A 27,803-nucleotide genomic window follows, 5' to 3' on the forward strand; every position below is an offset into this window, starting at 1 on the left:
GTTTTCACCAGGCCATCATGTCTCAGAATGTGGCCAACTAAGCTATCCCGTCTTCTGCTTAAGATTTTTAAAATACTACTCTTTTCTTATACTCTTCTGAGCACTTCCTCATAAGTTACTTGGTCGAAGATCATATGTATATATTACAGGTAAAATGAGCGTAGTAGCCAAGTAGGTAAGACGCCTGGTTACTGATAAAGGTATCGCGGGTACATATACTAGTTGGAGTCTTCGGAACTCTGAAACATGTTCTTGAAGTGGGAATGGGCCCATGGAACAGAACTAGACCCTCTATCCTGAGTATGTGAAATTCACAACGCCGGTGGCTATGAAAAAAGTTACCACATCCCTTAACAAACAATGCCAACCATTGAGTTGAATCAGGGAGTGAGTGAAGAGATACAAATAAAAACGAATTTCTTTACATATGAGATAAATTTCGACACTGTTTCGCTGCACTGCATGAAGCTCGACTTCCGTCGTATGTGCCAAAGAGTGGACTTGTGACGTCAACACCTTGTTCGGTAAAACTCATGCCGAACTTTGCTCTGAGAAGATAAAACGCCTGAACGGCAATCTGGAAATTCCGTTTCAAATCCCGGTCAAAGCCAACATTTTTGGCAAACTCCATCCTTGGTCTATACTGTTTCACCAATCCCAATGAAAGTTGTCAAATTCATATATGTATTCAATAAAAAGCAAAAGTATATACTTAGTTGTAAATTGATTGTAATTATTATAATTAGTTGTAAATGGCCTTCATGGCCCCCGTAGGCCTCCTCCCCGATAAGTCCATATGTTAAGGTTTGTGTTAATTACAACAGTTTAATTACTTCCATTTTTTAAGCTTTTTCATCCGATGCAGGGTGCTGGTATTTTTATCGGAAACCTGAATGTAAGGTGAAAATAGATCCCCATTTAAAATAACTTGGCGATCAATGACCACCGATCATTGAAGATAGTTTTGGCAACTGTTGACCAATAACCAATACATTGAAATAAACACTTGCAATTTTCCACGATTATAAACTCATGTTCTGACCTAGGTTGCGATGTCACTACATCATCTTCAAGGTACAAAACCATTTTAAGCCTTGAAGATGATGCAGTAACATTGAAACATAGGTCGGAATAAAAGTTTATATTCGTGGAAAATTGCAAATATTTATTTCAATATGGAAAAATTCCACTCCATCACGCATGGTTCATCTAATTTTAATCAAAAACCAAAATCGTTTCAGTCTTTGATTATTCTACGACAATAATCAAAGACGGAGTCCATGGTCACATTTTTGTCAGGTATAATAGACGTCTGTTGGCACACGTAAACCTAGAAAGACACGAGAGAGACATGAAAGGGGATTTTCTCACTAAAGTGACCAGGCCGAAGTCGCGTTCAGTTTCACTGTTCCGGGAGACCTTACTCACCTTAACCAGCCAGTTTACAAATAATAGGATTTAATGGCGCATATGGGCCGTTGAAGTTTTAATGTTGTTTCCGCAAAAAGGAAGCTTAAAACCAATTGTTTGGTATTAAAAAATGAACAATTGGAAAATGCAGTTATATGCTTCGATAATGATTTTCTGCTTTTATTTATATTTTTCTTTTTAATAATTTCGCATGATTATCTTTTCATTTGCTTTAATTATTTAAAAAAATAATAAATTAACCAAGCGAATTTAGTGATTCCTTTTTCTTATTTTTGCATGTTATTTTAATTTTTATTGTCATGAAATTATAAACGCCAGTCATCGAAGACGGAATATATGGATTAACTTTCGCTCACGTAAATCTAGGAGGCAGAAGAGAGTGCAACGAGGAATGGGCTATTCTCACGTTAGTGACATTTATAAATGAAAAACTATGATTGGAAGGAGATTAACACAGAGAAAAGAATACTAGAAGGGTAATTCGTTGATACGGTGCGTTGTACGTAGTTGGGATACTTGGATCGTAATTCCAAATGTCTTTTAGGAGTGCCCTTCAGCCTGGACTTGAAATTGGTAACCAGATGGGGAAATTTCTCAAACATAAATTTCACGCACGGCGGGACTGCTTCTCGGCCGTATAAGGGAGGAAAAAAGGCTTTGGTCCCATATTTATCCTTTTCGGAAGAGAAGTCAACAAAAAATCACTGGCGTCCACCCTATTTCTTTCCTCATACCCCTTTTCGGCGGTATCCCTTTCATTCGACGCTGAGGCGGCGACCCTACCCCTCCATGGCCCATGCATTCGGAAGTTGGTGGGCGTTGAGTACGACCAGCAGACAGACAGAAATAATTCTTCGGATTTGACAGAAGGAGGCGCTAGGATCAATCCAGAGGAATACGCATCACTAGAAAGACCGAAAAAGGATATGGAGGACAGAAGGGATTCCCTTTATTTTCTTTCCCCGTTCGCTTTTGGGCTGCCCTTAAGTGAGGAATGGATGCAGTAGCGGCCTCGCTTTGAATGGGATGTACTGCGGCTAACGATGAAAAAAAAACTATAGCGAGCATGATACTCAGTAAACTCGGATTGGAAAGTTGTTAATAAAAAAATGAAGACACGTATGAAACAAAAAAATTGTTGACCGCGTGTTTTCAGCTGTCTCAATTATATATGAATGGCTCGATATGATATATCTATTTGGCAATATTTAACATATTTTCAATAACCTACTCGCATCACGGTGGCGCCGGGGTAACTTCCACGAGTGCTATCCTAGAGGTCGCGGGTTCGAATCCCACCTAGGTGGATTGACCACCATTTAGGGCATGGATGTATGTGATTGTTAAAAAAGCTAATTGTAACAGTTCTGTATGTTCAGTAGAGTATATCTGGTTCTACAGTCGCTTGAAAAATAAAGACGACATTATTATAATAATAATCAATTCAATCCGAAGTAGTAGCGTAAATAGATCTTTAGGGGAGGTCAAGATAAATCTAAGACTAGGTTACGTAATTTTAAATAGGGCACCTCAAGATATTATAAAGTATACATTTTAAAATTGATTTCTCTTCATCGCCTCGAAAACAGCTCATTTAAGGCCTTTTACATCGGGGAAATAACGTTTAAGAATGAGCGACTATCACACACAACCATGCCCTGGATAGAGGCAAACTAACCAGGTGGGACTCGAAACCGTGACCTTCGAATTGGCAGGCGAGGACTTTACCCCACCGCACAGAGGGTTGAAATCGAAAAAAGCTGGACAAAACCTCAAACACGACTATTTTGAGTACGGAATTTGAAAATTGGCACAGTTAATGTCTATACAATAGTGCATTTTTTGACGCAAGCTATTTTTCATAGGTTAATTTTTTAAACAAATTACTTGGCCTCAAAGTTGAACAAATTTCGCAAAAATTGCCCGCATAGAATTTTTTTCGAAATTCAGCATGTTAAAACTAATTCCGCACCGCAATATTTTTTATCAATTTATAACCTAAGGGAGAATTTTGACCACCTGCGACGCCAAATTTAAGATCGATTTTTCGAACGTGCGGCACAGTCCGGAGCTCGCTGTTGGCCACGGGGAATATCGTTCTCAACAGATGTTGGAAATTGAATCTTTTAAAGCAGATTAATTGAATAAAAGCCATATTAGAGACACATTTATTTTATATTTCATACAAGCTAATTTCTTCACTTTATTACGATATTTAAGGCCATACGATACAAATCGTTTACTTTTCATTGTTTGCTGTTACAATATATATGCCATCATCATATCTGTTTTTTTCCTTCACATAAAAATCCTGCCATGTGACATTGAATTCCAAGTTTCCGACATCTCTGGGCACTATCTTTCCCGAGTAATGGCGGGTGGCCAGTAGTTAATAAAACTATGGTGACATCTTCTTAACAACAAAATAGTTGACTGCGAGTTTACTTACAGCTGTCCCAAGATCATATGCATAATGCGACATCAAATACCTATACATTCAATTTGGCAATATTCAACATATTTTCAATAACCGATTCGGTTCAATTCAATCTGAAGCAGTATCGTAATTAGATCTTTGGGGGAGGGTAAGATAAAACTAATAATATAATATCGCGAGAGTGATATTCTAAATTCTGAAGTAATTTTCTGAAACTATACAGGAAATGAAGAAAAAGTGTTACGGCTTTCTTTCCCATAGGCCCGGTTTCGAGAGATAAAGTCTGGACTTGTAATGCTGTATAATTGTAAGGCTAGGTTATGTGTTTTTTAATAATACACCTCAAGATATTATGAAATATATAAAAAAGTGAAATTTGAAAAGGGTAAGGAATTACGATAGCACTAGTGTATGGATAACAAAGACTGTGGAAGCTATAGGCGGCGGGATGATGAAACGCTAAAAATATTTTCTTATTTTGGGCTGGGGAACGGACTCTTTGGACTCCTCTGTCCCGAAGGTTGGTTTAGAGCTAAGTGGACTATTTGACAGACAGTTTGGTTACTCACCCAAGGATCCTGGGTTCATATCCCGGGTGATATATTTTGACGGTGCTTCGGTGAAGACTTTGAACATTCCTCGGAGTGCGAAGTGACCCAGAGAAAGTAACTGGCCCATCTACCCTGAATGCGTAAAATTCAAACACTTGTATCTTAGAATTGGGTAGGGGTGTTCAACCTTTTTTAATGCAGGGGCCAAAAATCGATTTCACACCGTCCGGAGGTCTACAATGATCCACGTCACTTCACCACCACATAAATAAAAAAAACATAATTTAAAAGTTCGATAATCTTTATAGGTTAAAACGCTCAATCGTTCAATGCGATTTTTGACCATGTTTATTTTTGACTGGTGTGTTGATATTTGATTCGCGATATTTTCTTTAGCCTCTGGCACCACATGTGGCCCGGGGGCTACTGGTTAATGACCCTTGGTCCAGGGTGGGCATTACACCTCACCAATTCAAAGCAACCATCATGTTGATGCACAGAGTAGATGAATTTCACTAACCCGATTGGTTGAAAGATTTCAGTGCCGTGATAGTGAAATTATCGTGATAAGATACTTTTGAAGGGAAAATGTAAACTCAGCGAGTAAATTACTAATAAATAATTTACAAAAATTACTAATTCAAAGTCTGCAGACTGCTATGAAGTCTTAGTTACCAATGGTGTCTTAAAAATGATCTAAGCCCGAAAAACTACGAGGAACACAACTCACTCAATGATTCATCCAAAAGGTTGGATTGGATTGATGAGGATAGAGCTCATCCCGAACTAAGCCACAGGCGTGTGAATTTCACATATTCAAGTTTGGTGGGGCCTGTTCCTTTCCGTGGGCCAACTCGCACTTCGAGGATTTTATTTGGGGGTGTCCAAACGCTTCACCTGGGAATTGAACCCAGAACTCTAACAGCAGCCTTACCCTCTAACCCACTTAGCTACCACGCTCCCCACTCATTATACATTCTGTGGGATTTAAATTTATAATTTCTCTAGAATACACAGTGCTGTAGTTGGGAAAAAAAACTAAGCGGTATTCACCAAAATTTTCCAACCGCTGAACATGTATTATACATCCGGCCGCGATTGAAATGTCAAACTCAAACTCTTATATTAGTTCCAAGTTGTGCCACGAGATTACTCCGAAAAAGTAAATTATCATTTTCTATTTTTCTCTCTGAAATCCATTGGACAATTTACAGGAGGGGTATTTTTTTTACAGATTTAAAAAGGTAGCTTAACCCGTAACGCGTATAACGAGCTTGGATTTTAGGGGGTACGCCGTATCGGCCCAACTACGGCACTGATAATACAATAAGTCTACTATTTGTTGAATTGAAATGTTCGGCCCCGAACTGGAATTCACAGCCCTATATTCTGTTTCATAGAAGAGTGGTAGGGGAGAATTGAAATAGTCCATACCCTCTTACCACCCTCCTAATAACTCTTCCTGGAACCATTCAAAAAATACGCGCGGAACAAATGACAGTCTGCCCTTGACGGACCCTATCTCCTCCCCCGAGCCCTCCTTTGATTTTTCAGCTCACCGCCGCTTCCTCGGAAGGAGATGATACCCCTTCAGCACACCCCCCAGCCACTGGCCATATGGTCTAAGTTGTAGGCCGTGAACGCCGTCAAGTCTAGAGGTATGGGAAGGCCAAAGCACATGAATCCTTGAGGCGTTCATACCAGGGTTTTCAGCGGAGTACACCAGCTATTTCTTAACATTAGCTTAGGGAATCCTTGGTGACATCTCTTGATTCTCCACAACACGTCATAAGTTGCTGAGCATGGATAATAATAGGAATCAGGGTAAAGAAAACGCATCGATCCGACCGATCATCTTCCGTTACGAGTCACTCGCTTTAAACTTGGACTATTTTCCTGAAAATCTGGGAATATATATGTCAGGTAGACCATTGGCAAAACTAACCAGCATTTCAAATATGAAAAATTCTCCTAAGTAATTCCTTAAATGTAATTTTTATCATTATAATAAACGATTTTTATTTTATATAAAAAATAATATATAATCAATGAAAGTTATAACATTAATTATTATGCATAAAATAAATGTTATTATTATATTAATAATAACACAATTTTATTATATCAATTATATATAAAATTTTATGTCTTGTAGTGTATAATTCTTTCGCAATTATCGCAAAGCGAATCACAAAATGCAAGTATACAATAAAAGAATTCAATTCTCACTTAAAACTTACGAATAAGTTTGTAGGTGTCGCTCAAAAAAATGATTTGCGGAGTTATTAGACTTGCTTTTTCGGTGAGGCGGAGGAAGACATAGCATACCTAATAAGGCTATACGAAACGTCAGCGCGTGGGAGCTTGGAAAGACATATAATGAGATAATTAGCCCGGAAAACGTGCCCACACTTGATAATGGACTCAATTCACGGGGTTGTTCTCCCAAAATTTAGTGAAGAAGAACAGCTTTATTGACAAGCGATATAAAAAAACGAGCACATTCAAAGGATTTTCAAATGAACAGTCAAGGCCAAGGCTCTCTGTTTCGACTGTTTTCGATTCAGTAATGTGGAGTTCGCGAGCGTATAAGGAGAAGGTTGAACCAAGGCAACCTTCTTGGAATTTTGGGCTTGCATCAAAGCTATTTTTGGCGGAAAATTTATGTATTTTTTTTAGCAGAAAGCGTAAAAAATCAGAATACGCTGACAAACGATTTCTCCTTACCAGACCAAAACTAGTGGCCTATACCTGGAGTACCAAAATGGTATCAAACCAACGAATGGGATCTTCTTGAATTAAGATTTCATCTTTTTTTTTACAAAAACAAGCACGTGTACGGGAATTCGGCCAAAAAAGTGAACGTGAATTCAACGTTATAAGGCGACACATCAATGAATCGAGATGAAATACATGAATAAAAAGGAAAATTAATAGTTTTAAAATTTATCTCCTCTTCAATGAGATAACCACGGACCAGCTCGCGGCGTACTTTTACTGAACCACTCACAGCTACGTATGAATTCCAGCGGAGAAGAATCATTTACCTTGACCAGGCATCGACCTCGCATCCCTCGAATTCACATCAGATACTTAAGCCTCGGGGCTATGGCTAGAAACGTGATGCTCTACAGTGCTGCAAGGCTGGTAGAATAAACCAATTTGTCCTTTAAGGCTGACAGAACTCTGCAGAAAAATAAAAATCCTTGGTAGCAGAAGGGTCGAAGCACTTGGGCAGAATTAGGGGGATCCGAATTCAATCTCACGGCCATTATCATCTTCTATCATAGCAAAGTTCCAGGCTGTAACACTCTTTCACACAAACATTCAGGTTTCTTTCAGTCAGTAACCAAAAATGCCCAATATTTATGTCGCTTCCGAGCTGACATAAAATTTGACACATTATAAGAGAAACGAGGATGTAAGCGTAAGAATAGAAGGATAATTACTTACTGTGCATTAACGTAAGCGATAATTAACACGATGCTATTGAATACAGAAATTACGAGTTTAGCATTAAGGCCTGTTTACGTGATAAATTAACAGGTACGAGTTAATGTCTAAAAATATATGAACGCGAGAATGAACGCCAAAAAACACCGTGTAATCACTCAACTAGGGGTATGCATGAACAGAAAATAGACCCTGTTCTAATTTGATACATGCTTTTGTGCATTCTCTATTCCGGTCTACAAAAATCGTTCATACCATCAGATATTGACTTTTGCGTGTAAATAAATTTCGTGTACTCATGCCTTTACTAAGGGAAAAATCAAGCAAAATTCCCTGGAGGGAACCCAGAGACAAGATTTTGGGCCGATTGTACGAAATAAACGGGGAAGGTGAGCAGCAGGAAAGAAGTAACTGCTGTGAAGGAAAAGTGGAGGGGCGTGTTACATCAGTCCTATGTATTTATATATTTTTTAACCCTACACATGTAATTTAGGGCTGACGAAGAGATGAACCACTTGGTTCAGTCGACTCCGCCAAGAGGGTGCTATCATCTCGTGACAAATCATAAGCGCTCATCCGTGAGCGGATCGAATACATCCGTTTAACTCTTGTATCTTTCGTCTCCACCCCGGCCACCGCAAGGGGAAGCGGGTTATGATGGGAACAAGGTTTGAAGGATATTCCCGAGGGAATATCTTTCTCAGTGTGACCCCTCAGAGTAGGGTTTGGTAAGGGCCACAAACGTAGGAGGCTAGGACATGTTGGCAGTATATAAATTTACCAATGATAAAATATTAAAAAAACTTACCTGCTGTCCAAAACTGTATTCATGATTCGAACCTAGAGATCTCCCATTAGTCAGTCGCATAAGCAACAAGTTACACTACCAAGTCATGAGTCAATTTATGAGCGAATTTCAGAAAGTCAGAGCATTTCTAGAGCACCAAAACAGTGAATTAACAGCTCCCAAAGTTTATACATTGAGGCTGTGATCCAAATGCGACTTTTCACTTACATAACATATTGTGTATCAGTACGGTTCGAACCCTGTTACATAAGGTCCCCAATTACAGGTCACTAATGATACAAGTTACTCCCGCAAGACATCATTATTTAGGCGATTTTCGGTTTCAGGCGAATTAAGGAGAAGGACAGGCAAGTGGGTCGACCGATAGACTTAGTGAGCGATCGAGGGGTCCAGGGTTCGAATCCCGGGTTATAAATCGTGGGCAAAGCATTCAGACAGTCCCAAACACTCGAAGGGAGAGTTCTCCAAGGGAAAAGAGCTGTTACCTCTACCCTGAATGAGCAAAATTCACACACCTGTGGATAAGTCTGGTGTAAGTTCTACCCTCACCAATCTAGCCATCTGATAGAATCACTGAGTGAGTGAGGCGAATCTAAGAGCAAAGAAACAATGAAGAAACATTCCTGCTATTTGTGCCTGCAATTTTTCAAGGCTGTGACTTCGGCACCTTGCACACTCACCGACTTTGACAGCCGGTAAGAAAACGTCCAATACTTTATCGGCGGAGCGCTTCTTGCACACACGCCGGATTTTAATCGGTCAAACCATAAATAGTAATATACACTCTATTGGTCAAACGATCACATACTTGACTGTCGTGGTCAACCAACATTATATCGTTACCAGGCATGGGCGTACCCAGCGAGGGACAGGAGGGGGTAGCCCCCCTAGAAGCAAAAATCGTATACTTCTTTAAAGAAAATAATATTTTTTCATGCAAATAATTTTAAAAACTAGTAGAGAGGTGTTACAGTTCCCTTAAAATGTTGGTTTCATTCACCTTTTCCATGCTTAGATCTTACCTATAACTTGTGCAACCATGGCTTGCCCCCCCCCCCCCCCAGTTTTGATCCTGGGTACGCCCTTGTTACCGGGTTATGGTCGGTCAGTGTGTAACCTTGCATTCCGAGGGTCACTATTGGAATTTGGACGGCCGATTTTTTACCGACCGTCCAAAATGCAAAAAACCGTGCGTGCAAGGAGCCTTATTCTGGCGCGAACTCTATCGACACCTATCTGAACCAAACTTCGAATAGAACCACTGAGTAAGTGAGGCGAAGGGCAGGAACAGCAAAAAAATGAATGAACAGGTTACGTGCTGTTTACGTGTATATTGGGACTTTGATCCACATGCGATTTCTCACGTGGGCATGGGTTAGCACGGGCGTGCTTTTAGGCGCGAATTACGAGAGGGATCCCATTCGCTGGAGGTTAAAGAGCCCTCCTCCTAGCCCATTCTCCCCTCGGCCCTCGTAGCGCGAGCAGTTGATCGGAGGAAGCAGGGTGTATGAAGTGGATGGGTGGATCAAGTGGAGCCTAGACGGAGTCCGGATGTGGGCGGGCGAATTGGGGAGGAGGTTTTGGAAGCACGATAAAAAAATACATATGAAGCGTTGTATAAAATCATGGGGGAACGGTAACTAATAAACAACTCACCGACCAAGAGGTACCTAACGACGACGTTTCCCAACTCTTGAATATAAATATACTTCACGATGCCATCATCATATAAATTAGTAAAAAAAATCTTTTTCTGTCATTCCGTATATACTCCGATAATACTGCACCTATAGTGATAAATGAGGTATCATTTTTATCGTTGAATCACCAGCATCTGACAAAAAATACAATCTCAAATTTCACTAATTACCCATTAATTTGACTTGGAAGATTCGATTTTCCCATGTCGATTACTCGCTCGAGGTATATCGACTCCACACATATTTTTATTCTAAACTTCAAAGAAAGTTTTACAAACCCGTTAAATCCATAACTAAACCAAAGAAACCTAACATAAGCGGTCAAAAACATTAAAAATAAAATGTAAAAAGAATTGGAATTTAAAAGTTCTCAAAAGGAGATATTTGTGTTAGGTAAGTACTTAAAAGATAACGTGTATAAAATCATGGGGGAATGGTAACGAACCCCTTACGAAGGGGACTGCATAGAGGAGGCCCAATTACATCCCACAGAAGGTTGATTTCTGATGTCACTTCGGTCGTATTTTAATCGGCTTTCAAAAATGACCTCAGTGCGGTGATGAGTGCAATGCGATCCACATTTTTCCCCAATATTTACAGTATTGCGTTTGCAAATTCGAAGAATAGCGTTGAAGAGTTATGAATATAATTATTAGCTTCATAATGAACGTGAATTTTGGTGGAGACCACTGATTATACCGCATTTCCCCGTGAAACTCGAATCAATTCGTCCGTCAGCGACGCGAGTGGCGACTTCTGTAAACCCATTTAAATGCGCGGTGGGCGACAACCCTTTACGAGGCCGACTCGAGGATCGTCTATTGTAATATTCACGCCTCTTATGCTGCAATGACGAGTCTAGCTCGTCATCTGATTTTCACAGTTTTAGCACTATTCAGGGGAACGATATAAATATTTTGAAAGTTCAACAATGTTAAAACACCCATAATATACATAAAGAACTCATATTTCACGAAATATAATGCATTGGAAGGAATAAAATGATTGTAAACGGGTGGCGATAGCTATGATTTCGATGTTATTACGGGAACAGATTCGTGAACAATATGAAATAATAATCACTTTTTATTTCACTGTTCTACGCCGATTTCAAACTATAAAATATCATTTCATCCCCTATTCAAAACTCCATTGAAAAAGAACCGCACATCGCATCGGAAGAAAAAAAATAAATAGGGGATAGGGGCACGATATCCAGAAAATAAATTGAAGTGGAAGGGGCTAATAAACTACTCACCGACCAAGAGGTGCACTAACGACGCTGCTCCCAATTCTTGAACATAAATTAAGTTCACGATCGAATATTTACACCAAAATTAAGGATAAAATTTCATAGGCCATTTTTGAAAGAGCCAACTACGCTATCCGCAATTCATACAATCACATACTATCTTCGCTTCTGATGAAAAAAGAATAAATAGTCAAAATCGCGTTCTCTATACAGAGTGAGAATCTAAATAGACATTGTTTTGGTTTATTTGTTAATACATTCCACTTTTTTATTCAGTGAAGATAAAATCGTCGTCACCTTTTGAAATAGCCCAGGTTATACATTTTGACTACTGAAACAGAGGTACAATTTGCACACATTACATTCGCACAAAACGACTCAGGTTCGTCATAGTCTTGCAGGCTTAAGAAGCACGAAAAAATGGAGTGTAATATAAAATCAAAGGGGGTTGGTAATTTGTACACATCTACCAGTTAAAGGGTAACTCATATGACGCATTTTCTCGCACTCAAACATGAAAGACCTCATATGCGATAACTTTTCGGGTCAATTAATATGGGAAAACTAATATCATTAATTGTTTCCAAATTTCTACTGATACACCTTCAAGTTAATAATTATAGAAATAAGGATGATAAAGGTTCTTCCAAAGCTTTCAAACTGTTGGCGGAGGAAAAAATTTTTAAACAAATTTTATTTGAACGAATAATGATAGGAGTAACAATGTTGTAAAATAACACCATTTTCTTGTTTTAAAATGTTTTCAGTTCAAATAATCCCATGGACACTTCCAAATAAAATAAATATTTCTTCTGGCTCAAAAACCCATGAGTTTACTTAACATACGAAACAATTTACCACGGCGTAACTAATGTTTTTTCATAAAACTGGTCGCTAGGTAAAACCTCTTTGATATTTACTCGATTAAAGCCTTGGGGGTAGAATATTAATAAAACATCAACTACCAACGATAAAAATAGCTAAAAGCGATTTTACTTCTTTCATAATTCCCAATTCAACAGTAATAATAAAAAGACGGAATTATTAAAAAGAATGAACTCCAGCTTAGATTTACCTCTTGCCATTACATGGAGATATCTCCACTACAAAAATAATTCAAATTTGTATTTGCAGACGACTAAGTTTTTTCTCACAGAAATCTCAGAGAACCTCCATCAACAGTAGTGATAAAAATGGAGGCGTGAGCAAACACTATTTTTTACACCACACAGTGACCTTGAAAAAACTTATAAAGCGGTCATTAGTCTTCTTCAAAATCGTTCGGGTCACCGAGTATGACCAGATAAAGGACCTTAACATATGAAGGAAACAGCCTCGACGATAAAAACCAAGCATTGGGCGAGAAGATACAACGGAACAAGTGGGAAAGAGGGCATTGGATAAGAAAAATATTCAATTACGCATGATATCACACTATTGGCAATCATGACGGTTATTGCTCAGTATTTCATCACGCTTACAAAGTGAGCCCGTTTCATAGAAAGATATCATTTTTTTTATCATCATCCAATCACAAACATGTAAATTCACGGGGGCTCTAATAAGGCGTGGGTTTCAAGAATCTGTTAAGGAATAAAGGGAATATTAAGATTCGAATAAGAAAAGTCTATGGCGTCAACGCGGTCAAATGGACATGAGGTTTCGCCAGTGAAGAAATAAAGCATTCTCTTTCCTTTCTAACCACGGAAAACATTGGAAAAAAACTACAGACACACTAATATCACCAATACAATAATATAAACCTACAGTTTTCCATATCTAGTCACAGTTGATAACTAATAGCGATCATAGCAGTACATCATGCTTACTGCTAAAATAATCTTGTGAAAAATTGCGTAGAAAGAATCGGCAAGCAATTTTACAATGACGCTTTGATTCGTGTTGATTTCACACCCCGCAAGCCTGAGCTGACCAGCATATAAATCGATTTATTTACGCCTAAATCCGTATCATCCGTATTTGATGGTAGTAGGAATAAAGGTTAAAAAAGGGAAAATTTTACGCTGATACTAACTTTTTTCGTTTCTACATTTCGCTCCAGGGAACGAAACTATTGAAATTTTACTGGTTTTGACTTACGTTTCTTTTATTGCCATCCCTGGTGGAAGGGTAGTGTGGAAGCGGTGGGATAATTTTTGTGGTTTTCTACGCTAACAATGAATTTGTTATGCGCTTTCGACGAGTAATTTGAATGCCTCCAGTTATCACCTGCGAGGTGATCCATGCTCTACGTCGAGTGGAATTGTTCAACGCGGCTCAACATACCATTTGAAAGCACAGACACTATAATGTCCAATATGCCTGCCATGGGCTCATTTACCCTCACCGATCCGACAATCTTTACTCCCTCTCTTCGGCGGATATGAAGTCGTAAATTTTCACGAGGATAATGCTTTCACGTAACCTTGTGTTTAACCGTGAATTATCCTCTGTAGGGGGATAAAGAAATCTAGTGGGTAGGGAGTTCAGCTAGTGAGCGCAGAGTACAGGGTTCAAAGCAAAGGAGAAGTATTAGGACATACCCATAAATAAACTTTCGACTAATCCACCGGAAAGATATTGGCTTCCCTAGAAAAGTAAGGGTAAAATTTAACACGCTCGTGAATTAATCTTAAGTGAATCCACGGGAGAGATATTGACTTCCTAACCTAGATAAGTAAAGGTAAGAATTAACATACCCGCGGATTAATACCCATAACCCATAACAATGCAGATGGCAATGGGAAGAAAATAATTGATAAATAAGCAAAATAAGTGTAATTTTTAAAGTATCCAACAGATTGAAGTAGGGTTCCATGGAACATTTAAGAGTATTCCGGCAGTAATGTCCAGTTCAGTTATTGTACAACAACACCACCAACGGCATGTATTACTCAACGGAAGGCAGTCTCGATACAAGTGCTTGTACCCTTGAGGCTGCCAAAAGATCTGAATTATTTGTACATTAATAATGTACACAGTGATGGAGTAAATATACATCATTGTTATTATATTAGTATCGCCTCCCTTTATGGACTTCCATCTTCAACTCACAATATGGACTACTCCCTTTATTTCTATCTAAAAATCCTCTTCTAAAAATCCTAAATTTTTTTCTTCAGATTGGAAACAAATAGAAACGTGTATTTTTATAAATGAGGGCGTACTCTTTGTCAATATGTGACAAAGACGGCTGAACTGTAGGACAGATAACACTCTTTCGGCAGAGTCTACGCTGAGAACTGTTTTAGGTAAGTACTTGAAATGACGACGTTATCCTTACACGAACAGAGCGCAATCATTCGTTTCCTGAATTTTCATGGTGTGGCACCATTTGAAATGCATCGACAGTCGAAGGAGACATGTGGTGATGGAGTTATGGATGTGTCGAAAGTGCGTCCATGAGTGCAAAAGTTAAATGAAGGCGGAATATCGAGTGACGACAAAACCAAACTATCTAGGCGATTTTCCAGGTGGTCAAAACATACTCCTGAAGAAGCCTTCGCGGCGGCCATGGAATCATTGAGTCGACATTTTAAAAATGAGTGCGTCTCGAGGGAGATTATATTGTGAGAGGGAGTTACAAACCTTAGCAATCTGGAAAAAAAACGCTCCTTGGACTATGCCAGCTGTTTACCGGACACCCGCTGCGGCAGGACCCTCTCTGTCTCTATGGTGATGCGTGCACCCTTTGTCGTCCGCTCCTGACTGACACCAGCAGGCGACTCAACCAGCGGACTCGGAAGGCCTCGCGCCGGAAGCTTTCGCGGACCGCCGCGACGCTGCGCTACCGTCGCATCCCCCTCCCGATTCCCCTCACCCATCTAAAAACATAACTCCCTCTACACTTTATCACATGCCCTTCCACACTCTCAACCAGGATTTTTTTTAAATCCTAAACACGCATCGTCTGTACTCCTTTCAATGCCGCGGGAAATCTTGGCTTGAGAAAAAAATTAGAAACACTCTTGCTTGCTTCCGAGGAGAACAGAATATTCAAGTTTCAGACATTTGACATCAGGTTCCATTTTGCTATAATCAATAAACTAAATTACCATATGAAAAAATTGTTTTAAACTTCCTCAATTATGGCGTTGGCTTTATATGTTTTGGCAGAAATTTCTTTAGTGATGAGCGGAATAGGGTAGTTTATTTCATCAAAGAAAACGAAAGGCATTGATTGCAATTCGTTACCCACCACTAGTGTATTCATAATATACACATTATTTCGTTTTAGAAATACTGGTTTAGACGAAAGGCAATGGTCCATTTTCATCCTTACTTGAAAAGGGCCAGATTGGCGCCCATGCGATGCCACTCCACGTGACGTCACAGGGACCTAGTTTCTATACGAGAAGATAGGTGTTATACATCGTCTGAGGTTACCAATGCATGTATGAGGCGCAGAGCTCAGGGAAACATGTCTTAATAATCACTTATTAAAACTGGCTAAGGTCGGAAAGTTTTCTTCATTTAATAAGGTATTAATAATCCTTATTTAAGCCAAGCGCTACCAGCCAGCAAGGTACTCAGCTATCCGCTAGCATCCTGCGACGTATCAGCGCTAAGCCTCGCCTCAAGGTCACCTCACAGGGTGGCAGCGGGAACCAGAAATACGTCACACGGAGAGATTTCCCGGCATTCATACTTACGCGTCGCGTTTTCGCGCGCATGTAAATTTTCACTTTTCATTTAATCGCGAAAAATAGATATCGTCATTTAAAAATCTAAAAGCGTGAAATACGTACTCCAGGAGTAATAATCTTTCGATTTAGGCAATAAAAAAATAATAGGAAACCACCCTATTGTGATTTTCCAATCACTTCGTTACCTATGACTGCTACTCATCAGTAATGGCGATTCTTAACTGTGATTGCGATCAACGAGGAGAATCACTCATAAAAGTCCGCCGTGATCTGTGGCGCTGCTATTCCTGCAACTTTGTGCAATTCCAATGAATGAGCTCTTCGCAAAAGGAACGGATAAATTTATTGAAAATTGGAAAATTAGGCAAAGTATTTTTTGAGGGAATAGTTCTGATTCTGAGTTTATACAACGATAATTAAGTAAATTTGAAATGGTAAAGGAATTGATAAGTGGCAATCATTAAAATCCCGTCGGAATTAAAAAAAAATATTTTCTATGCAAACCATCATGATTCAAACCGTTACCTGTATATTTCGTAAAGAATGCCTTATTCATCATTAAAGTTGAATAACACATCCTTTATTATACTGTTGGTAGTTGGCAGCAGTGGTAGCAGCCGAATCTATCTTTATCGTATTCACAGTCGCAGTGATTTCGAGTATTTAGTGATTTAGTCTCCGGCAGTGATCGGCTACTTCTCTTCAACCTCAGGTATCGATATATCGCTCATCACTTGGTAGCAGCCTGAGCTGTCTTCACCGAATCCAGTGATTTTGATTATTAATTCATCGACAGTAACTGCTACTTTTCAGTAACGGCGATTCAATCATAGTTAGTGATATATGGCTTATCACTATAACATGATTCACCTTTCAAATTAAAAAAAATAAATTCACGAAAAAGTAATAAAATAGGTTCACTAAATCGCAGGGCCGGATCAAAGGGTGGGATGCCAAAGGGGCCCGGGCCAAGGGCCATCCACCAAGCATCAGCCTTATGTCAAAATAGAGGAAAAAACCAGGAAAACAGAAAAAAATCATATGAGAGGGAATCGAAAGTGAAGCTGGGTTGTTTTTCGGTCAACATACAGCCATCAACATTGAAGTTAACGAATGGTTAACGCTGCTGATAAAAAACACTTCATCCGTTGGCGTTGTTAATGTATGTCTGAAAATTGTTTTACTTATGTTATTACGTTACAAATTGCAATACCTTGAAACAGTGTGCCTCCCACAATAATACGCTCCGGGCCACCCACATCCTAAATCAAGCCCTGCTAAAAAAATAAATAAAACACCCGAGAGGACTGGATTGGTGGGGGCTGACGCGAAATTTTACGAAACAGTTCCGTATTTACGACGTTGTGAAATGGCCACATCACCAATACGAACGTCCTCAACCCCTCCGCTATCCCATGCTTTCAAAGCACGGAGAATATCAATGGGTTTAAGGCTTAAGGAAGCTCGTTTCGAAACTTCGAACTGACAGTTTGAGAGTTGAAGACGACGGAAGGATAAGCGAGCGGGAATGTAGAGAGGGATGCATCAAAAGTACAGAGCATACACGCTTAAAGGGAGAGATGGATGCAGTTGGCAATGTGCGTTATGTTCTTCGCCAACCAGCGACATCACATCCAGTGACAGCCGTCCTGGGCCGTCAACGGGTCGACTCGCTTGTCATATTCGCCCCATCAGATAGGCATTGACCCAGGCACATCCAAGGTTCGCGTCTACGCGTTTCACAACACCCGAAGCCTTCAACGTCCTATGTCCTTAGATCGAGTTTATGTATACATATGTTATCTCGTAGTCTTCCGTGGCGTTCTTGATTAGATGATCTCTCCATATTTCGGATTCTCGCCATGTTGTTCATCATAGGGTGACAACAGGTACGCCGGGAATCCACCAGGTGCCTTCAGGTCGTAGAAAAGCGTGTAAAGATCAAGTCAATGTCAATCAAAGTCAATGAAACCAAGGGCGTACCCAGTATCAAAACTGGGGGGGGGGGATGGTTGTTCAAGTTGTAAGATTTTAGTGCAGAAAAGGTGCATGAAACCAACATTTTAAGAATATTATAACAGCGCTTCTTTGGTTTTTAAAGTTATTTGCTCGAAAAATGTTTTTTGTTATGTTTCTTAAGGTGCATTTACACCGTGTAACACGTTATTTAAAACAAGATACATACAAAATGTGTTACGAAAAAGTTACAAATCCATGTAACATATTTTATGTAAAATTGTTTTATAACACGATGTTACATGCAATATGTTACACGGACTGTCTGGGTGGTGCAGAATAATGATGAGTATCATATGCTTAGACCCAATAAGCAATGAGGATGTTATAAGAAGATGAGAAGTAGTTGATGGAAACCTTAAGAAGAAGACGGAATAAACTAGTCGGCCATATCTTGACAAATGATTTAGCTGACGAAGACAATCGTCGAGGGGGAGGTACACCGCAAGAACGTAATAGGAAGACCTGGGATAGAATAAGTGGAAGAGGCAAATAAGGACGTGAGAGAGAAGAAATGATAATGTGAAAAGATAAGCTGATAAGAGAATCGAGTGGAGAGCTGCGTCAAACCAATCTAAGGATTCTTGATCGGTGATTATGTTAATTATTTCAGCTTTATTCTTTCCAAAAAAGACTTATTTATTTTGGCATTTAAGGAAGATTTATTTTTACCCATTTCCTTACGACACGTTTTTGTACTTTATCGTCAATAATTTATGATGCATATGAAATTAAATATAGAATTTTTGAGCAACCAATTCCATTATTTTTGCAAATAATATTTATGTAAATGATTTTGCTGAGAGTGAAATTATACATGTGTACTCATCCACGCAAACTAATGCCAATTTCTCACGATTTCGATGGGGGAATCATAATATTAAGACTAGGTAACGGGTAGACTGACGAATGAAAACAGCTTCGTAATGGTACTATTGCAGGGCCTTTAACGGAGTACTCCGGAATGTGCATTTCGTTTAAAACTTTTCCGAATTAGCCATGTAACTTTAAATAACGTATTTCGACTTAAATCAGGGGCTACATTTGCTTATAACAGTAATTTTAGTAATGTAAAATTTAAATTTAAAAATATCTCAAAATATGGCGTTACTACGTCAGTGGTTTTCTTCTTCCAATGGGTGGCCATAATACTTGTACAATTACACCCATTATTCTAACGAAAAAATAAGCAGGCAAAAGTGTCGTTACCATGAAAGCCTATTTTACTGTGGTAATTACCTTTTTTTAATTAGGGTAAGTTTTAGTTTACTGTCCAATACGCCTAAATAGAAGACTTTTAGCTTTTACTCGAAGAAAAACTAATTAAAATGCGTTTAAATTTGAAAGTAACACTTTGATAAGTGAGGGTAAGACTTGCCCCGAACTAATGTATTGACGAAAGCATTGCTTTCCACATTAATGGTCTACCAGCCTTTTCCTAGCGATGAACTGCAGAATATAGTATGCCGTTAGAATTTCAATGCAGGTTATCTAAAGGCATGCATAATTTTATTTTTCGTCGAACTAAAGAAAGCATTCAGGAGGTAAGAATATCAAATAACTTTGGCAAATACTGACGACGAAACATTTTCAGATTAAAATATTGCTGGGTTTTTCAACCATAACAATTTTATTGCGGAGATAAATATTACATTTAATTCACTAAACGGCAAAGTAATATAATGGTTAAATTTTAAGAATGTTGCATATACAATACTCCATAATTTTCGCTTAGCTTTTATTTTGCCATATTTGGATTAACTATATATGTGAAAAAAGTGAAACAATGTTAGGTATTGCTAACGAGCATATCTTTAATACATTATAAATAGAAAAGATACACAAATGTATCGTAATGTCTACTTAAAATAAGTAGATATCTTTGTGTATCTTTTTTATTAGATGTTTTACGATATTTCTCCCGTAAAAATTGACTTCATAACAAATAGATACATCAAATCCGAAGATCGAAGCGTGATGGAGTAGAATTTTCCCATATTCAAATACTTGCAATATTTCACGATAAAAAAATATTCCAACCTAGGTCTTGGTGTTACTACATTATCTTCCAGGCACAAAAGAGTTCCATTTACATAAAAGTGACGTTAATGGAACCATTTTGTACCTCGTGCAAACTCGCATGCGTTTATTTCATCATACATAGATATAATAGGTAAATAATATTAAATAAATTGACAATGCCATAGATTCAGGGAAACGTTTTCTGAAGGCCCTTAACCTCGGACGGATAATGAAGAAATTCTCGCGCAAGCAGCATTCAAATAGTGACAACTTCAGCGACAAGACGCTTGTGGAAGCTCACACCCGCGACTTCTAAACCTCGCTACCTTCCGCTAAGTACTGCAAATGACCGGGGTGAAAAACTGCGTCGGGTTATATCTACAGAATAAAAAAATAGTATCCCAATGTATAAACGCCCCCTGTCCATTGCTCAAACTGAAGAGTTGCAAACCGGTGAGGGGGTAATTCTAGGTCCCTAGAGCCAAAAAGTTATGGTTAATTTGGAAATGGCAACTTAGACAACATTTTGTTAGCTAAGACTTGCTCTCTCTGTCATCAAAATTATTTCTGTTCCGCTGCACCAGCGCATTTTATTTTAATAGGATTTAATTCCTCTCGTAGTAGTGCAGAATTTAATTAACATATAAGAATCATCGTATCATTTTTGCATTATGTTCGCGGCAAGATACTCTACTCAAAACAGGCCAAATATTTGCAAGTTATGCTAATTTTTTCGACTTCGTACCAAACTTTTTGGCAAAGACTAGCGATCAACCTTCAACCGTTTACAGTCGAATGTTTCCATTTGGGAACAGACTTATAAAAATTCATGAAAATTATATTTCGTATCTGCGATTACTTTTATGGCTTTTGTTATGTAAATAAAGTATGGAAGTATTATTTCAAGTGAATCGCATGACTTGTGTATACATATTGGTCGTTAATTATACCTTTCCAAAATTGGTTGTTTTCATCACCTCTATAGTGAGTATTCGGTTTATTCAATATTTTCCCCACACTCACTCTCCAGCAACAAATGCTCATTTATTAAATATATATTACGTTGCCAAAATTAGTTTTTCGTTCCGGTGTTTATTTATTTTTCAAGCAATTACAAAATTTTGTGGCGTTTTCCCATTTGGGAACGCATTTAAAAAAATTTGTTCGGGTTTGCTTTCATAACATCTCTTAATTAGTTGTCAAATAAATAGGATGTGCAAAAAAAATAATGAAAACCAGATGATAAGCAAGTGCAGTATTTAAAGAGTTAAAATGAGCACTCTCCAGCCATCACCCTATTCCTGAACCACATGATTATGATGTGATAATCCTGAAATAAATAAGAGGGAATAAAAATGCACTGAAACTGTTACGAATATTTATAAATCATTCATTCAGCAGAGATAAATAGCAACAGGAACGATTTGATACCTCCTCCTGGAGGAAACTCCTGCTTCTTTGATTTTTTTACTGATGAATATACTTGATCGAAATATTTCCCGTTTTCTTCGCGCATTTGTCACTGAACATGCGCGAAAATTATACATGTATATAGAGGAAATTCGGATATTCAGCTAAAAGAACTAAATCATTGATTATGCACAAAGCTTTTATGCGTTAATAAATATATTTTAAAACTATACTAGTCCTTCCTCAATTTATTTGATTGGCATGGGTCAAATGATTTTCCACTATGAATATTAAAGGCCAGCCTTGAAATGGTCATTATGACAGAGTGAAGTCCCATGATTTTGATTGTAACCAATATATGACGTCAGTTTAGGATTATTTTTTCAATTGATTGCTATGCAGGATTGGATTAGCTACGGGTTAGCGCATGATTCCATAACATGATTTATGGAGAAGAGTCGTACACTAGTTTAGAAAAAAGTGCATAATGATAACAAATAGTCAACAACAATAATAATTACAGGTCCATTAAGCAAAGCAATTTTATATTTTAACACTTTACTAATAAATTCAGAGAAGGAACATCACAAGTTTGTTTTACATTGTGTTAGCGTTCTAGTCCAAAAACCTCATCCTCTTAAATATTGCTAATCGATGTGGTCAGCTTAAACAGTATCTTTTTCTTAGGCCACCGTTGGATAAGGGGAATGAAATGGTCAATGTCCAACACATAGACATAGGTTTGTGTCAGCAAACTGCAGAGAAAAATTATGATAAATGATAAATCCTCCAATCTTCCTCGGTTAAGAATATCTACATCTGAAATCATTATCAGAGCATCTAAATCTTGTTGTCCTCCAGTAATGCATCATTCATTATTATCCCGGTCCCTGATAATGCTTTTTCATTTTCCTTACCTAATGAAAAATATTCTCAGTGAATGTAAATCAAAGGAAAAATTTCTGCAATATTTACAAAATTTCCTTCTCCAATTTGATCGTTTCTACACCGACCGTCATGTTGGTTTGATTGTAATCTATGATGGTTTATCCCTATCACTTTCCTTTGATTCATTCACTTTATTCTCATATAGTACTTGTCTTCCATTTTGGCAAAACTATCATCTGATAGAAAAATATATAAGACAGATAAGAAATTAAAGTATTGACAGAGCGCTGTTTGTCGTTATTTAACCACGGACCGACCCAAAGAACAGATTATTACGGCACTACTTAACATACATTTGGAATTATGATCCAACGATCCAATTACATATTCATGCATAGTGCCTCATCAAGTCACTCTTCTATGAGTCTGTCCTATGTCTTTTCTTCTCCTAGGTAAGAAATTTCGTGTTTAATTATTCCTGTCATAAAATGTAAAAAAAATCAAAATATAAAAAATGAGGAAAGAAAACAGAAAAAAATGAAAAAAATTATCATAAGAAAATGACTGATTGCAATACAAATAAATATGCAAATTACTGAATTGATTTTAATAATAGGCAAATTACGACTATTTTCCTTTTCCATGCATTAATGTAATATTATCATTTTAGTATTTAAGTTTCTGCTAACAAAAACAACACATTATCCATACAACACAAACATATGCGTAAAACAAATTGTTAATTGGCTGGTGTAGTAAACATGGTTAACCGGGACAGCGGGGAAGCGCCTTAGGGGCGTTAAATGATATGAGATTGCTATCCAAGAATGACAATTACAACGAGAATTACACATCGTTCTGGGTGTTGTGGCGAATCCCAAATATCCGTTTCTTACTAGATTTGAGCTCGGAGCCTTGTGATGGAAAGTCATAGCTCTGCGTATTAATTTGCCTATGCATAGAAAATATAGGAAAAATACTGATATTGAATACTGGGCCATTAGGTCATGGAAATAACTGAGGTTCTGTGTGAATTACATTCATGACTTATCAGCACATCAATCTCTCTTCAGGCAGGTAAAAGAGGACATAAAGATGCAGGGAAAAGATAAAATAGAAAACATTATTTTCCATTGTGTTCTTTCCACCCCTTCTCTCCTTTGATTATGTCATTAATCTGATATGCCTCACTGCAACAATAATCACGTTAATCAATTCCACCAAATTGAGCCTGAGTAAATCTTCGGATTAATCCTTCATCACAGGGAGATGGGCTTTTTGGTTGCAATTCAGCCCAAACATATAAAAAATGAATGCAGCCCGCAGTAGTTATTCTTTACACTTAAACTCATACAATTCTTTTGAACGCACATAAGTGTAAATTGTCGCAGTATTTTGTTTCGTGCTTCTTGAGTAGTTGGACTTTGGCTTATTAAGTACGAATTCCAATTTCGGTCTTGATCGAGAATCTTCTTTCCTAAAAGCAATGAGGACCTAAACACCAAATAAATTGTGGTTGGCTAAATCTTTCTCCGTCCCCATTACTTTCACTGGGTAATACTGTTTCTAGCAATACAGAAAAGAGAAGATAATGCTAGTGTAAGAGGTAAATATACACACAGCAATAAAAATCGACAGTTTTCGAAGAAATGAACACGCAAAGGGTCAATTCCGCAAGTAGAAATAAAAACTTCGAGAACGATACTAAGTTTAACATGGTGGCTACAAACGAGAAGGAGGGCATATGGGGATCGGGTCGGAGTGGTGGCTTCCCACCCCCTGGTCTCGGGTTCAAATTCCGGCGGTGGCAGAGAATTTTCGGAGATTGCCCGATACTTGATTGAATTTTTGTGAGGACATTTCAAGCACAGCACTCCGTCCGTCGTGTAGGACGTTAAGCCGTGATCCCCTTGGCGCCTAGATTTAAGAGTAGGCTAATGCCGACGCTGGAATTCTCTCCACCCTTCTTTCAATACCCTTCGCTTATGGCGCAAATGACCTCAGCAGTCAGTCGCCTCCTCCAAAATATCATAGCAACCAAACCGAGAGAATATTGCAAGGTGCTATTCGTACAGGATTCAATGGGTGTTACATAATTTACTATTTTTTACATTCCACCAAAAGTACTAATTTAGCAATGAAACTGATTCTTTCTCGCCGTATTACGCGTGCTATTATTGACAGTCAATTGCATTGTTAGAGCGGATAGTTACCTGACACAGGCTGTAACGAGGAGAAAAAAATCGATATCTTAGCTAAGAGCCTAAGAGAGAGATTCACAAATGACGTTTAAAATAAAAATAATGATAAAGAACAGTTATCTGTGCGTGACAGTCTAAATTGCTCATAAGAGCAGCATTTAAAAACTTTTCTGGTGCTAAATACGCGAATAACATCAGTCGCTGGGTTGATAAATATTAATTCTGGCTAATTCTAAAAAGTGGAGAGCAGATATTGTCCTGCACAGTGCACACGGATAACCAAGTGAAGGCCCGGGAAAGAATTTGCTTGAAAATGCTATGACAAGCTGCACAAACCATATGATACCACACTAAGCTTTCATTTACTCTGAACTTCCGATAAACAGTATTGTTTACCTGAATGACCGTGACTGTTCCCTTATTTCACTGAATGACTGTGACTGTTCGCGAATGAACAAAAATTTTGAGCTGTTGTTTTTACTTAATAGGTTCAAAGTGAACGGTTCATCAAAATGAACAGTTTAACCCAACTATAGAAAACGATAACTGCATTTGGAATTTCGCAATTAAAAATTTAAGTACCATGCTCTGAAATGAATACTTCACATGAAAGCTGAAATAGTGAAGGTCTGATAATTCCAGAAGAAAGATTTTGTGCTTTCCCGGCGAATAGACTTACAAGGGGAATACACGACCTTCGGGTGGCCGATTGAGCTCAAATATTCCGATTCGGTAGATCATGGCTATCAATTTAATACACCGAAGCAAGACGACGCACCTCTTGTAATTATTCGAGAAAAAAACAATTATAAAATCGTAAAAAATGAATCCTCGTTATATAAGCGGTATTTACTGCCATGTTCTCTAAGACGGCGGTGGCCCAGTGGTTACGGTGGTCGGCTACTGAATTAAGGATGGTGACTCAAAGCCCTGAGGACGATGGCCAAGTCGGGCATCGAAACGCCGGCAGTTATGCAGTTCCTGACCCGGTGGCGATCCCGAGAACTCTTCACTAAATCTGATAATTCCTGTTTCGTATTTCACTGCGGCGAAACTTGATTTGAACCAAGCGGGAGAGGGGAAAAGGGCGATTAAAAAGGTTTGAGGTATACCACCATAAAAAAGGGAGTTTCGAAGTCCACCAGTTATTTTGGATTTACAAAACTAACAAATAACAGTTTTAGGCTAATTCTGTTGTCTTGTCTGACATTACGCGTTTCGATGCGGCTGTAAAAATTCTACCAAGCTACTACACTTGAAATTATGACAAAACACATTTTACGCCAGAAAATGGGAATTTCACCGGCAAAATTTTATCCGAAATGAATATGAAATAAAAGACTGAAATTCCAGGTTGGAGAAAAAAAATCATGAATAACTCATGCTTAATTCCAAAGACTAAAAAATCACGCACAATTTTCGATTCTCCCGGTCACCTGAAACCCTAATTCAGCTATTTTATGATTTCCACGTATTCATCGAAATATATACAGCGACTGCTTTGCATTCGTGACTTTATTAAATTTATTTATCCGACTTCGCAAGAATGAGTTCCATTTTAAACGCACCAAAAGCGTGTAAAATAGGCCATAAATTTGAAAAAAATACGCATTTTAATTCGCTCTAGTGGATAAATTTGCCTGAATATATAAACACATACTTTTATACAGTGGTACCCAACATAAATTAGCAGTGGCGCCGACTCCATGGGGCCTGAGGGGGCCCGACCCCCCCTCATAATTTCTCTATGGGTGTGACGAAAAAATGTGTCAGGCTTGTCGATTTTCCCCGGAGAGTCCAGGTATCGAGATTCGAGTTATCAGGGTTCTAATGTTGATCATATGACTTCTAAAATGCTTAAAAAATTAAAACCCACTACTTATAAAAGTTTCCGGGGCAAGAACCCCGGTTTGGACCTCCTCAATAGTTTTTGTAAGTCGGCATCCCTGTTAATTTGTATTTTATCTAGTTGATGTTTCGACCTAATTAGTGCGGCTACGGCCCTTTAAACACCCCCAAAAAACAGATTTACCCCTGGTATTTCACTCCCATAAATTTTGCACTCAACGATTGTTCGAAAAAGTTAGGACAGGCCTTCGTTTCAAATAAGTTACTCATCATTCACGATATCCACAGTTTGAATTTCTATGCGAATGGAAGAAGTTTCAAATCGTGCCGCATGAGGGCATTACAGATCAAATTGGTTTCGAAAAGACGTCAAGCAAGCGCTCGAACTCTCGCGCTGGGCCATCGATTCAAATATGTTTGATACAAATACAGGAATTTTCACCAGTATTTCAGTGAATAAATAAAATAATGAAAACTGAGCAAAAATAACTGCCCAAGGTCAAAAAGTTTGGAATTATAACAAACTCGTGAGGGAATAAAAAAACTATAATATGACACGTGAGCATACTCAATTGCAAACCAACTTCTAATTTTGTGAAAGTAAATGAAGAATGAAATCGGAAAGAAATTTTGAGCATGAGGCTGCAAAACTAAAATTGTTTCAAAAATAGCTTTGGTGCGTTGATGAAATAATTGGGCGATCAACAGAATCATACACCCTTCGATTCCAACCATTACAAAGTTAAGACTAAATAAAAAAAGCGTTGACTAAGGTATATCATTAAAATTATGTTTTTCGACGGAGATATGTTAGGTCCTGGGCTTTCATGTTTTAAATATTGATTCCAATATGACATGAATTGAGGAAAAAATGCATTATGGATACATAAAAAATACGCACACATTATTACCACTAGGATCGGCTACTACTATTTATATACAACGCCAAATTTTCTAATTCAAGCATCCAATTTGACGTACGAATTTTGAGCATGAGGCTGCAAAACTAAAATTATTTTAAAATTAGCTTTGGTGCGTTGATGAAATAATTGGGCGATCAACAGAATCATACACCCTTCGATTCCAACCATTACAAAGTTAAGACTAAATAAAAAAAAGCGTTTACTAAGGTATACAAGG

General features: G+C 38.2%; 1 protein-coding gene across 1 annotated transcript in view; it reads right to left on the reverse strand.

Moving 5' to 3' along the window:
- The window catches only part of LOC124160383, a 71,229-nt gene extending 55,857 nt beyond the window's left edge, over positions 1–15,372 (reverse strand). The window contains exon 1 of the mRNA XM_046536217.1: positions 15,221–15,372. The gene's annotated coding sequence lies outside the window, so the exon portion shown is untranslated. The remainder of the gene's footprint in view (positions 1–15,220) is intronic.
- Between the last annotated feature and the right edge of the window lie 12,431 nt (positions 15,373–27,803).

The sequence above is a fragment of the Ischnura elegans genome, chromosome 6, assembly GCF_921293095.1.
Source record: "Ischnura elegans chromosome 6, ioIscEleg1.1, whole genome shotgun sequence".
NCBI classification, from domain to species: domain Eukaryota; kingdom Metazoa; phylum Arthropoda; class Insecta; order Odonata; family Coenagrionidae; genus Ischnura; species Ischnura elegans.